Source organism: Pinus tabuliformis, chromosome X, assembly GCF_031772625.1.
Source record: "Pinus tabuliformis cultivar Carrire ecotype Pingquan chromosome X, CPIR1, whole genome shotgun sequence".
NCBI classification, from domain to species: domain Eukaryota; kingdom Viridiplantae; phylum Streptophyta; class Pinopsida; order Pinales; family Pinaceae; genus Pinus; species Pinus tabuliformis.
Window position 1 is genome coordinate 256,592,025 of NC_142308.1, and position 12,817 is coordinate 256,604,841.

Here is a 12,817-nt window from a genome sequence, read left to right on the forward strand (position 1 = left end):
CTAGTTGAGTATCCTATCCATGCCCAGGTGCTGAATCCATGCTGGAAAACATAGAGAAACATGGAGAAATCGAGATCTGAGAATGTATTGAAACTAGAATTATATAATTTATTTACCAACAATTCTGATTTTACTTCCTCTCGGCTATGGATGTGGACCTGTTAGTGATCTGATCTGGCTAGCATGATTAGCGCAATAAATCTGTTAATGGAGGTACAACTTCGCCTTGCTTCAATCCATAATTACCCCACAACTAAGTCAGCAGCAACCAGTGAAGGAGCTAATTGGGTAAGCATGTAACCATATCACGTATTCTCTGTAATCAATCACACAACTAAGCTCCTATAGCATATCACGATTATCACCTAATATATATGATAGGTTCATATCAACCATAACACCCTAAGCTTATCTCTCTACTGAATAAGCCTGTTTTAACATTCTCAGATTTTATCTGATTAGTTTTAAATGCAGAGTACCCGTGGCAATAATCAGCTTGTTTACAGGGGATCTGTGGCAATAGTCAGCTTGTTTAGAGGGGATGGAGTAATTTTGCTTGGATGGACCTTTAGAATTATGCAAAACAATGGAGTAATTTGCTGGAATGGGCCTTTAGAATTACACAGAACAGAATCACCAAACATTTTAACTACTTTTCCAACTTCAAAAATATTATTAGAGGCCTCCATGCTTTCTGCAAAATTGAATTCTGGAAGCCTGTTTTAACATTCTGTAATATTTTTTTTTTTTTTTTAAACATTATGGGTGAGATGGTAGAAACTCACACTTTCAAACATTGTAAATTGCTAGTTTGGAAAAGTCCACTACCTCTTGTTCTATGGGCAGGGATTTGCTGCTCTGCAACCATTCTTGTTACTAAAAGAAATTGAGTCTTATTTGTGATTCTATTGCTTTATTTAATGAAAATTGCTGACACAATTTTAAAGAAGTTGTAATGACTAGGATTAAGGAATGGTGGTCAATTTTTGTGGTCTTCATAACTATAGTGTTTTTAACATTTACAATCTATACACTAATGTTATGGCATAATTGGTTGGTAAAATTTGGCAATGGATTGAAATACATAAACACTAAGCATGTAAAGGGTTTTAGCTCATGTTGCTAAGAGACACCTTTTAATGTTTTAGAATTATTTTTTCAAAATGTTCTAGCTTGAGTTTCATCTTACATCTTAAATATTGAATATATATTCACACATATTAATGCTAAAACAAACCAAGAAAACATGAAGTAATGTTAAATTTTTTTAAAAAATAGTTTAGATCCATCTTAATTCAGGATCTACCAAGCGCCGAGAGGGATCAAATATTCTTGAGAATATTTGACCCCTCTCGAAGCTTGGTAGATTCAGAGTTAAGATGGATTTAGGCCATTTTAATTCCCCTTTAAATAGACTATATTCCACATGAATACCATGGGTTACTATAAACCTAGAGCTCAAAAATCATTAGTAACTTGACCAAGTCAAATTTACCTAACAAAAAATAATAATAATATAGTAGAATTTCTGTTTTTATTATTTCAATTTGAAGTTTTTATTTATTTTTTAAATATTTACATGACATTACATTACAACATCTATATGGAGAGCACCTCTTGATACAATATAATAAATCTAGTCGATTTTTAAGAAAAAGTGTTATAGAGATAACATGACTTGATGATTACATTTCCTTTTAATCATCAAGTTTCACAACTGTAAGTTCCATACCTTATCTACTCATCATTGCATTGTGGTTATCTAATGCATTGTGGTTATCTAATCTATAAATAGTAATTTTTATTTTTATTTTTGGCTTATGCAAAGTAGTTTTTTTTTTAAAAAACTTTGGTTATAAGTGTTCGACTATCCTTCTTCTCGCAAGGAAACATGCTCTCTCTCTACATATTTGCGAGATTGAAATATAATTTCATGTTGGTATCTTAATGTTTGTTAAAGGTGTGACCATCCAAATTGTGAGCGTTGAAGGCATTCATCTCAACTTAAATTCATCTTCAATTTGGATGCATCTTTTAATACATTTGAGATACAATTGATAAGCAATTATACATAATAAATTTATTAATTATTCATATGTATTTACAGATTTTAATTTTCAAGATAAAATTCATTTTCATTATAAATGCATCTTTTAATACATTTAAATATTTTAATTTTTAGATTTTATTACATTTATAATTTTTTTTATTATAAAATTGGTTTTTTTTTTAAACTTTTATATTCTAGTGTTTAAAATTCATTAATATAACAAATACATTTATATATAAATAGAAACTAATAATTTTTTCTGTGTTATTTTTTATAACATCATAAACCCATTAAATTATATCATTAACTAAATTAAAACAACCAACCCTCACTAAAATACAAAGGACATTAAAATAAATGTATTCTATTTTACATGAACTTCATTCTAAAAATAATAAGGTCTAATTCAATATATTAATGTAAGATAAGAAAGTTCTTTCTATTTTATCTGATCTTATTTTATTTGAGTTAAATATATATTTTGTTTATCATTTATAGATATGTTTTTATTAGGTGTTTTTTAACATTTTTATTTTTTATTTAGTTATGGTAAATTTAATAAATATTGTATTTAGTTATTAATTATTATAAATAAAAAAATATTTTATTTTATTTTTTCTATTATAAATTAATAGATATTTTAATTATTTACTAATTATTATCAATTAAATAAATAGTTTATCTTATAATTATATATTTTTTATAAATTATTTCATGCAATATAATTACATGATTTATTCTAAACTCATGAAATATCACATTTTTGGATATTAGTGGGAGATTAAAAAAATAACAAATTTACTTTAAAAAGTTTAACAATGATAATGTTTATAGCAATTGCTATTATGTTACACCAATCACATTGAATTTAATGCTATTTAGAATACTATTATAATTATTGCAAGAATAATTTGTAATAACATTATGTGATTGTATATGATTAATTTTTTTATTATGAAAAGAAATGATCAAATAATTGAACATATCGATAGTCTATAAAAACTATTTTTCTAATCACCTTCATGGACATTTTATATATTGAAAACACTAGAAAATTAAATCAATAATACACATTGGCACACCACATTTATGATATACATTGATGTGCATTGTATATGTTATGAAGTTTGGATGTGTATTTTATATAGTGAAAACATGGATGCATGCTTCATACATTAAAACAATAATGTGTATAACAACTCTAGTATGTTTTTAAAACACAAAAGGATCAAAATATAAAAGTTGATTTTCTTCCCATTCCATTTAACATAGCAAGTATAAAAAGTAACTTCACTATTCAAAATAGAAATCTACTTAGAAAAATATGTTAAAAAATGGCTATAATTAACTAGAAATTGCACCACATGTTGCAAAGGAAACAATGTAAGGAAGTAGCATATGAAAGAGTAGTATAAAAGAAAGAAATAAAAAATTTATGCAATGGACCAATAAATATTGGTCCATTGCATTGTTCTTAGTGGTCATTGTGACTTAAGTTATGTGAATTACTTATTGGAAATGATTTATTGACTATTGTCACATGTTTTCCCTTTTCTAGTTTAAGAGATAATAAAATGTGAAGTATCACAATGGTTAGTAGATGTGTGATGACATTTTTTAAAGCTAGAATTCAAGAGAGACATGACCAATAGAAAGTGCAACAACCTAGTCTTTTGCATACTATAGAAAGCCTTTGAAATATTCCTTACTTTAGAAGAACATATCTTGAAAACAAAACCCCATACATAGTGCTGGACTCCTCAAGAATTTTAGTGCACATAGAACACCACCCTAAAAATTCTATACTCTTGATCACAAAAACATAATTGTGACAACATGTTAGAATTGATATAAAAAATGACTCAAAATGCACATAGTCTATCTTGAATCCCTTCCTCTGAAGGGAAAAAAATCACATGGAACTCATTTAAAAGTCCCATTTTACATACATCAAATCTCATCTTAGAAAACGATGAAACATGACAAAATTGAGGCATACTTGGACTTCACATACACTCTGAAAAAAATTAATAATCATTATACCAAAGGAAGAGAAATCTAATATAGTACTAATTGGATCAACCAGCAAGGCACATGTTGAAATTGATTGGGTATTTGAATATAGAGAAACTACAATCCACTTAAATTTGCATTTTCACACACAGGTAGCATTGTTACTCACAAATCTTCAAATATTGTTGGGAAATGCCATTAACTAACTGGATACAATAAATTGTATGACCTATAATTACAATACATGGGATAAAAATGAATGGTACAACATATAACCTCAAAAAGGGATGCAACTATTAGCTTTCCACATTTTTATATGTCAGCATAACAGTGGAATTTGATTTGTAATTGAACCATCAAACTTGATATAGATTACCTTGGGCAAAAAATGGTATTTAATGTCAAGTTGCTTAATTTTTTTTCATAAATCTAGCTAAGACCATCTAATCCATGATTAGTTAGACAAAAACCCAGGTTGAGTACCTAGTTCATATGATTCTAGCTCAATACATTATTTGACATTATAGAGAGACCTCTAGAATTTAGAAAACTTCATCCCACATTTCAACATTCGGCACTGAGAAGAACTGTATCACCAAATTATATCGATCAACTCATTATCATACCGTAGGAAAACTGTTGCGAGTGCCCAAGCTCTATGAATGTTCACTGCTTAGAGATGACCATCACAGGTTTAGAACTTGATACTAGCTTGTTATAAATGGCCTTGAGTTCAAAGAATTGAGAATTAATCAACTCATTGCATAAAAAATTATTCTAAGGATGAAACTTGTTGTATCTCCACTTACATTTCCAGGTTGTTATAGTAATTATGATGTCCATCTAGCAACTGATACATCATTTTATAGAGCATTAGAACACCTCATTTCCCAATATGAAAAGGATGGGATCTCACCTAACTATGAGAGACTCCCACTATTTTACTCTTAAACCACAGCCAACCCAATTCAAAATACCATTACAAAAATAAAATGTGGATAAATCCCCAACCGTGACACATGTTAAGCCCAATGTTTCTTCTTTATGAGTATTTGGTGGTAAAGCATGCGCCTTAAGTCTAGATGACAACTGCAAATCTTTGGAGATGAACCAATTTCTTTTTTTTGTTGGTCACTATGAAAATGTGAAGGTATATTGGATATTTGATCACATTTCTATAGATGTCTCTTTTCAAAGGGTTTTCCACTTTGCTGAGTAGTTCGAGTCAACCATTTCTTCTACGTCTTCCACAAATTCTCTTGCAAAAGATGGTGAAAATCACACTTAACTTTCTGCAGAATAAGAAGATGAGGAAAATTCTCTTGTTGCAAATTGCGCTATAGATCACACTATTGGAGATGAAAATCAGCAAGTAGAGAATCTTCCTGAAACTACAAATCAGCCAACCGAAAATTTTCCATTACAAGGGAATGAAAATGTGTAACTTGAACTCGAACAACTTGATCAAGGACAAAATTTGAAAACAAGACATTGTGAACTAAAAATCCCTAACAGATATGGCTATGAGCCAACTAATTACAATTATTTTTCCATTGACTCAAAGCTACAATTACAAAATTCCAAACAGTCTTCTGATTATTACAAAATGTCATTTTGTTTTGTTGGTCATATATAAAAAGAACATGACAAGATTATTCACTAAAGAAAACAAGAAATAAATGCAATCAGACTATCTGCTAATAAAATAATACCTCAACTCAAATGTCTTCATCTTAAACAAGGACACTTGACCACTAGATGTTGAAATTAGATAAGCATTATTATCTGACAAAGCTATGCAGGGAAAAACTTCTTGTGGGCCTCTATCACTGGCGTTATTTTTCATAAGAAACCCATCAAGCGGTTGACACAATATTGTTTGAGAATTTGTTGTATCCTGTCAAATAAATTCAAAACATTTACTCGACTTAAATGCATGGTGCCAATGGAAGCAATCACTACAACTGAAATTTGTGCAAATAGTCCATGTAAAAACTGACCTAATGGAAATTCTCCATGGAATGATGGCTCTGGTATGCAGAGTAGCCCTTCTTCATTCTTGACAGCAGGAAATTCATCACAAAATGAACAGAAACAAGTAGTGGGTCGGGTAGTAGCTCAACCACAAAAGGCTCATCCTTTCTGCTATTTGGGAAGCCAATACAAAAAACACCATCTCCTAAATCTTACAATCAACAGCAATCCAGATTGAGCTCCTCAGATGGGGTAGCTTTTCACATGTTTACTGAGAATGGTTCACCAGGGATAACTAGTAACACCCCAAGTAATGGAAATCAAGAAGCTTTAGAAAGGGTGCAAAAATTGATCATAGGCGGGAGAGATGGGACCAAATTATCTGAAAATTATGTGTTACGAATTTCCAATGGGGAGAGCCTAGATTTTGCAGGAAGCAAGGGTATCGAAAGTCTTCAATGGTTTAAGAATCAGACTTCAACTCTAAAGCTGGCGAAGGATAAACAAGAAAATACATTTGAAGACAACATCATTCATTGTAAAGTATTCAAAAAGACTGAAGAAGTTGGTCGAACTCTTGACCCTTCATTGTTTTGTACATATGATCAACTCTATGACACGGTGGCAAAGATGTTTGGAATTGAGGAATCAGAGTTGTCAAATCGTGTCCTCTACAAAGGTTTGGGCAGATCTGTGAGGCATGCTGGAGATGAACCATACAAGTATGTATTCTATCTTCCTAGCCCGAAATCTATTTAGTTTGAGGGGTAAATGCTTGAACATAGTACAATAAAGGTAGCAACAATCAAGAAAGTGGGTAAAGGGCTAGGTTTAGTTTAAACATAAGGCCTTTTTTGAGGATCTATCATGCTTTGTATTGCATATCGTTTATAATGAAAGCTCTTGTGTGGGGAATATAAAATCATTGGATACCTAATAAGTTGATTTGTAATCATTACATTTCACTGAACATGGTCAAATTTGTTCAATTTCCAAAATCTAAGTTAATATGGCTTTAAGAAGGTGGCTTATAATCCTTTTAGTTGATGTGATTGAAAAAAAAATATGAAAGACTACCATTATGTGCAACAAATAAGAAAAATGGAAGGAAGGAAGGAAAACAAAGATTGTCATATTCAAAATGCAATATGAAAATAATTTCAAATTCTTAGAAAATCTTTTCATTTTTTTAATCATTTCTATATGGAATCAATGGCATTTCACACTTTTTGATATTCTTGTTTACATGTTCTACTTGAACATGGTTGATTTTATTTTCTTGGATGCAAAAATCTCTTCTTGTAAAAATTTACTACAGTGGGGCAATCAATGCAACTCAAAGTTTCAACTTTTTCTTGGAGGTTTCTTGGATCTTAACCTACTAATTTTTTAGCCTTAGGGTTGTTATGAAATATAAATAAAACAACAACAACTACATAATATTTCTTTTAACAAAAGCTAATCTAGAGGTAGTATTTTAACTTTTTAGTTTATTTCTTCGAACTTTTCTCTAGCCTCCTATACCTTTGGGTTATGATTTTTCAAATGTTTGAAATTCAAGTGTTGTCTGAACTTATGAGATAGTAAATTGGCTTTGGTGAAAAATAAAGAGATGATAAATTGGCTGCATTATCAACCATGGCTATTGGTTTTGAAATTAAATATCTCTACAATTGGATATTGTTATAGTATAAGCTAGAGTTCACCTCTTTTTTCCACAAATAATGTAAACCTGGATGCAGATGATAGTGAGACTCCTGGCTCAGTCTATATACCAAGCGTTGTCATTTAGGAACCTTGTTTTGAGTCCAAATGTTTTTGAATAAAAAAATGAATCCTCACATGATTGTAAATTGATAAGGTCACAATCTTCTAATATTTCCATGAGTGAAAGTTCAACCTCTTAGAAAAGACATTTACCAACTGTACCTGCTGCAACCAAATTAATTAAATCTAGATCTAATTTCAAAAGAAACTTTGGTACAATGAATGAGGAATCTTAATCTGTCAACATAATGGATGTATAGGTAGGAATCTATTCTGATCATAACATAGGATTACAGGCTTCACCAGAGATTTCAAAGCTTCCATCAATTACAGATGATTTAAACCCTAAAGCATACATTACAATGGAGAAAAGTATAGGGGCTAAAAATCAGAGTTAAATATGCATACCACTGAATTCATTAAAGCATATTTTTTTATCTTTAAAGTCTCAATTGATCCTTCAAATTGGGGAAATATTGGTTCCACCTCACTCTTTTTCAAGAACCTCATAAGGTCTTCTTCCTCTATATACCTATAAACTGTGGAATCCCATTAGAAAGAAACTAGTATTTCTAGTACTCAACAACAAAAGACCAATAGACCATGCAAGATGACGAAAAACTATGATGTATATAATAATGAGAGTTCAAAGTTGAAATAATAGTGCCATACCCGAAAACCGGAATAACCTTACATAAGAAGTATAAATTATAAGTCAGGGTTTGCACGACAGAGCGAGGTTTAACATAAAAGCCCTTAATTTTTCTTAAAGACTCTAAAAATAAGAATAGCAAGGAAACCAATAGCCTGGTCACTTCTTGTTGGACTGCTCAACTTGGGAATCAAGCAATAGACTTCGTGCTAGAATAATCAAAGGGAGCTAAACTCAATCCTGCACATTCTTTCTTGGTCCATAGACAAAGTAAAGAATCCTCTTCCTAGAAATGAAGTTTCTTTCGACAAACATCATCAAACACCATTTCCAAACACCATCACACACTATTTATAAATCAAACACCATTTCCAAATATCCAACCATAGGACCATGTGATGCTCCAGGCGACCCACCATTAAGATCGAAATAAAAGGGGACGAATCTAGCGATATTTTCAAGAAAGGATTGGTGCTCCCTTAGACAACATTCAATAGACTCTGTCAAGCTTTGACAAATCTTGATTTTAGTTTCGAGTGCATCAATCTAGACAATGTAGGAACTATGCTCCTCATTATCTCTACTACCTCTGCTAATATTTTTGGTTCTGGGCTCTCAGAAATCTTAGTTACCAATTCAATTTCATTTCCACCTATTTTTTGTGTGTGATCATCATCTTCGCTTGTTTTCCAAGTAGGAGTTACGATACCTTCCTTTCAACTACCTTCTCGTGTGATGATCCAAAGGCTAAAAATCTCCCAATCTTCTAACATATAATCCAATGGCGCAAAGTTATTACTCATGGGTGAGAGGGAATTTCTTCGGAATTTATTCTTAGAGGGAACGCCTTAGAGCATAAATATAAAGGGATATACCATGACCTTGGGAGATTGGAAGTGAGGGCATAAATATAAATGGATATACCATGATCTTTGGAGATTGGAAGTGAGTCGAGTTGACTTCTTACTCTATTTTATTTGAATTCAAAAATATTTATATATTTATATTGAAATTAATTGTTTATTAATTATTATTTAACATCATGATTTTGTAATTTTTATAGTAAGATAAATTTTATATATTGTAAAAAAAATTACAAATTAATATAAAGAATCTTTGTAGGAATTTATGATTATTATGCTCTTTGGATTTAAAAAAAAATTTCATTCTCTTTCTATTTTTTATTAAAAGGTGAATTATTTGCTATGGTGATAAGGTTTTGGGCATGAATTTTCCACCATGCTATGTCTATAGCAATTTCATGAGACACTTCCCATGACAAGTATCACAATATTTTAGATGTTGCACTCTATGTTTATATATATATATATCTATATATATATATATATATATATATATATATATATATATATCCAAGGAAGCACAGGTCTTCAACTAAGCACTATATCCTTACCTTCAAATATAATTAAAGAAAACAATATTTTGCATGGTTGTTGATTGCATGGAATCAATGAGAAATAATACAAATAAGTAAAGGCACCTACTTCACAAGATATGTTCAAGGGAATTTTTAGCTTCCATGGGCATTCCTTAGATTCCTTGACTATCCATGTCAATCTCCCTTGTTGTCAAAATGTCAAAATTGTTCTAAGTCCGATGGATAATATCCCTAAAAAGCTCCTAAGCATAGCAATTTGAAATAAGATAAGTAAAACTTGGGCCAATTGAAATTGAAAAACAGAATCATAGAGAACCAAATGAAATAAAACTTTTAGCATAAAATCCAAGCAAATTTGAAAAGCAAATCTAAATAAATGCAAATAAAAATTTACTATTTGTTTTTAAATAACCAATTACACTAATCTCAAATTAGATTATGCAGAGAAATCTAAATGAATTTAAAAAGAAAATATAAATAAATAAAAATAAAAATATATTTTTTTTTCAAATAACCAATTCCACTACTCTCTAATTAAATTATCTAAAAAATTTGATGTGCATAAAATCTTCCACAGCTCAATAATAACATGGGTTCCTAATGCAGTGAAACCTAAGACTTGTATTCTTATAACAAACAACATTCTGGCGAGCAAATGAATATGAACATGGAACCATTTCATAATCCGATGTGAAGGAGAGACTTTTAATAATCCTATGCAATTTTCAATGCATGTTTCATAATATACAATTTATTAAATATTAACAAAAGAAAATATTCTAATATAAATAAACTCAAAACATGGAGAACCATCTCATAATCTAATGTGAGGGAGAGACTTTTAATAATCCTATGCAAATTTCTTTGCATGTTTCATAATATACCATTTATTAAATATTAACAAAAAAATATTCTAATATAAATAAACTCAAAACATGGAAAGAAAAAATAAAAAACTGAAACCCTATACATTACTCCATACGGAAAATAATCACATTAAATCACTCTTTTCTTTAAACCCTACCATTTATTCCTCCATTGTGTCTAAAGCAGATGGAGGTTCTATGCTGAAAGGATTGTCTCTAACAAATTAGGCAATTAGGAGAATACATACATTTCAGAATCCAATACATTTTGAGAATGTTAATAAGTACATGATTCATAATAGTAAAGAGGAATGAAGATACCATATTAGTCGCTGCATTCTGATCTAGGGTTTGAGTCAGGGTTGGAGCTGGTCAGCATGGTGGGTCGTGGAGGAGGGAGCTCTACTTCCTCCTACATTTACATAGTCGCGAACAGAAACAAGGAAACTGATCTGAATCACTTCAAGAAACCAATAGAGGGAATCACTGAGGAAACTAACACAGGAAATATCAAATCTCACGAACAAAGAGAAAATCATGAGGAAGATAACAGGGATAAGAGGAAAGAGGGCAGCAGTCAGAAGGATGCACCTTTGAGGGCGACAGGGGGCTGCAAACCTAAGTCAACCATCACTCCTCGAGCCATTTTATGGGTACTTGGCTGACAAAGAAGTCCTTACATGCATGGATAAGGTACCACTGGAAACCAAAAGAAGAAATAAACCTTCACCTTCACCTTGGATCCAAGGGTTTCTTCAAGGTGGTATTCAGGAGCTTAGAAGATAAAGACAGAGTGTTTGAGGGAGGACCCTATTTTTATGCTGTTGCAGGCATGTACATGTGACCATGGGTGATGAACTTTGTCCCAGAACAAGAAACATTCACCTCAGTACCGGTATGGATAAGAATTTACTCCCTTCCTTTAGATTATTGGTTTCCGAAGTCTCTAAAGGCTATTGGCAATAAACTAGGTCATTTTATAAAGACATCAGATGCGACATTAAGAGGAAAATACACTTCCTTCACCCAATCTGTGTGGAAATGGACCTATTTGGGGCACTCCCAGAAGAGATCATTTTATAATTTTATGATGAGGAATGGGTGCAGGCGGTGGACTATGAGCATGTCCCATTTAGGTGCCGCAAGCGCCATGAACATGAGCACCTATACAGAGACTGTCCATTAAACAAACTGGAAAGAAACAAAAAAACCACCTTAAGCAAAGATATCGAGGGTTTCACTAAGGTGGGGGGTAAGGGGAAAGGAGAAAAGTGGCACCAAAATAAAATCAACGAGGACAAAAAACTGAGCCATAATAGTTTCAAAATATTAGAAGAATAAATTGGAAACAACGGGGAAAAATAGAAATCAGAGACTAAGACCAATGAGAAGGATAGGGATACTAGCATGGAGGACATACTAGAGAACAACCAACAACAAGATGATCTACCGAGCATTGTGGAGCTCAGCAGGGACCATGAGATGACCCCAAGTGAGGCGGGAATGGAGGATCATGAACTACATGAGATTCTTGAGAAGGAAAACTTGGATCTAGAAAAGTTTCTGGAGCAGGGTATTACCAAAGGAGTTGACTCCCTGCCAAAAGAGGAGTTTGATAGGGTTCAACAACTCTTCCTATGGAGATCCCAATCGAAGAGTTTTGGAGTCAAAAGAAACCATGACAGCCAAGAAAATAGAGGGATGAAGATAGTGGAGGAAACACCAGGGTACTCTTCCAAGAACCGGGGTAGGAAAAGAGGAAGGAAAAGAGAGAATGAGCTGCTGACAGAATGTGGAAAACTCATGATCAACTCAAGTAAGATGAAATATCTCACCAGTTACTCTTTTACAAACCTTTCTTAATGAAGTTTACAACCTGGAATATTAGGGGCCTAGGAAGTAAAAGGAAGCAAAGAAATATCAGCAGTAGAATAAAAGAAGGAAAGCCAGACATGGTTTTCATTCAGGAAATAAAATGCTCGATCGATAAAATTAGAGAAATACATAGCAAATGGTTGAGCAGGTATGAGTATCTATAGGTTAAGGTAGACAACTCGGCAGGAGGGATTCTTACGCTCTGGGACCCCCCAAAACAT

General features: G+C 31.9%; 1 pseudogene; it reads left to right on the forward strand.

Annotated features, from left to right (window-relative positions):
- Positions 1-6,062: 6,062 nt before the first annotated feature.
- LOC149139348 (auxin response factor 22-like) lies at positions 6,063-6,796 on the forward strand (annotated as a pseudogene).
- The last annotated feature ends 6,021 nt before the right edge of the window (positions 6,797-12,817 follow it).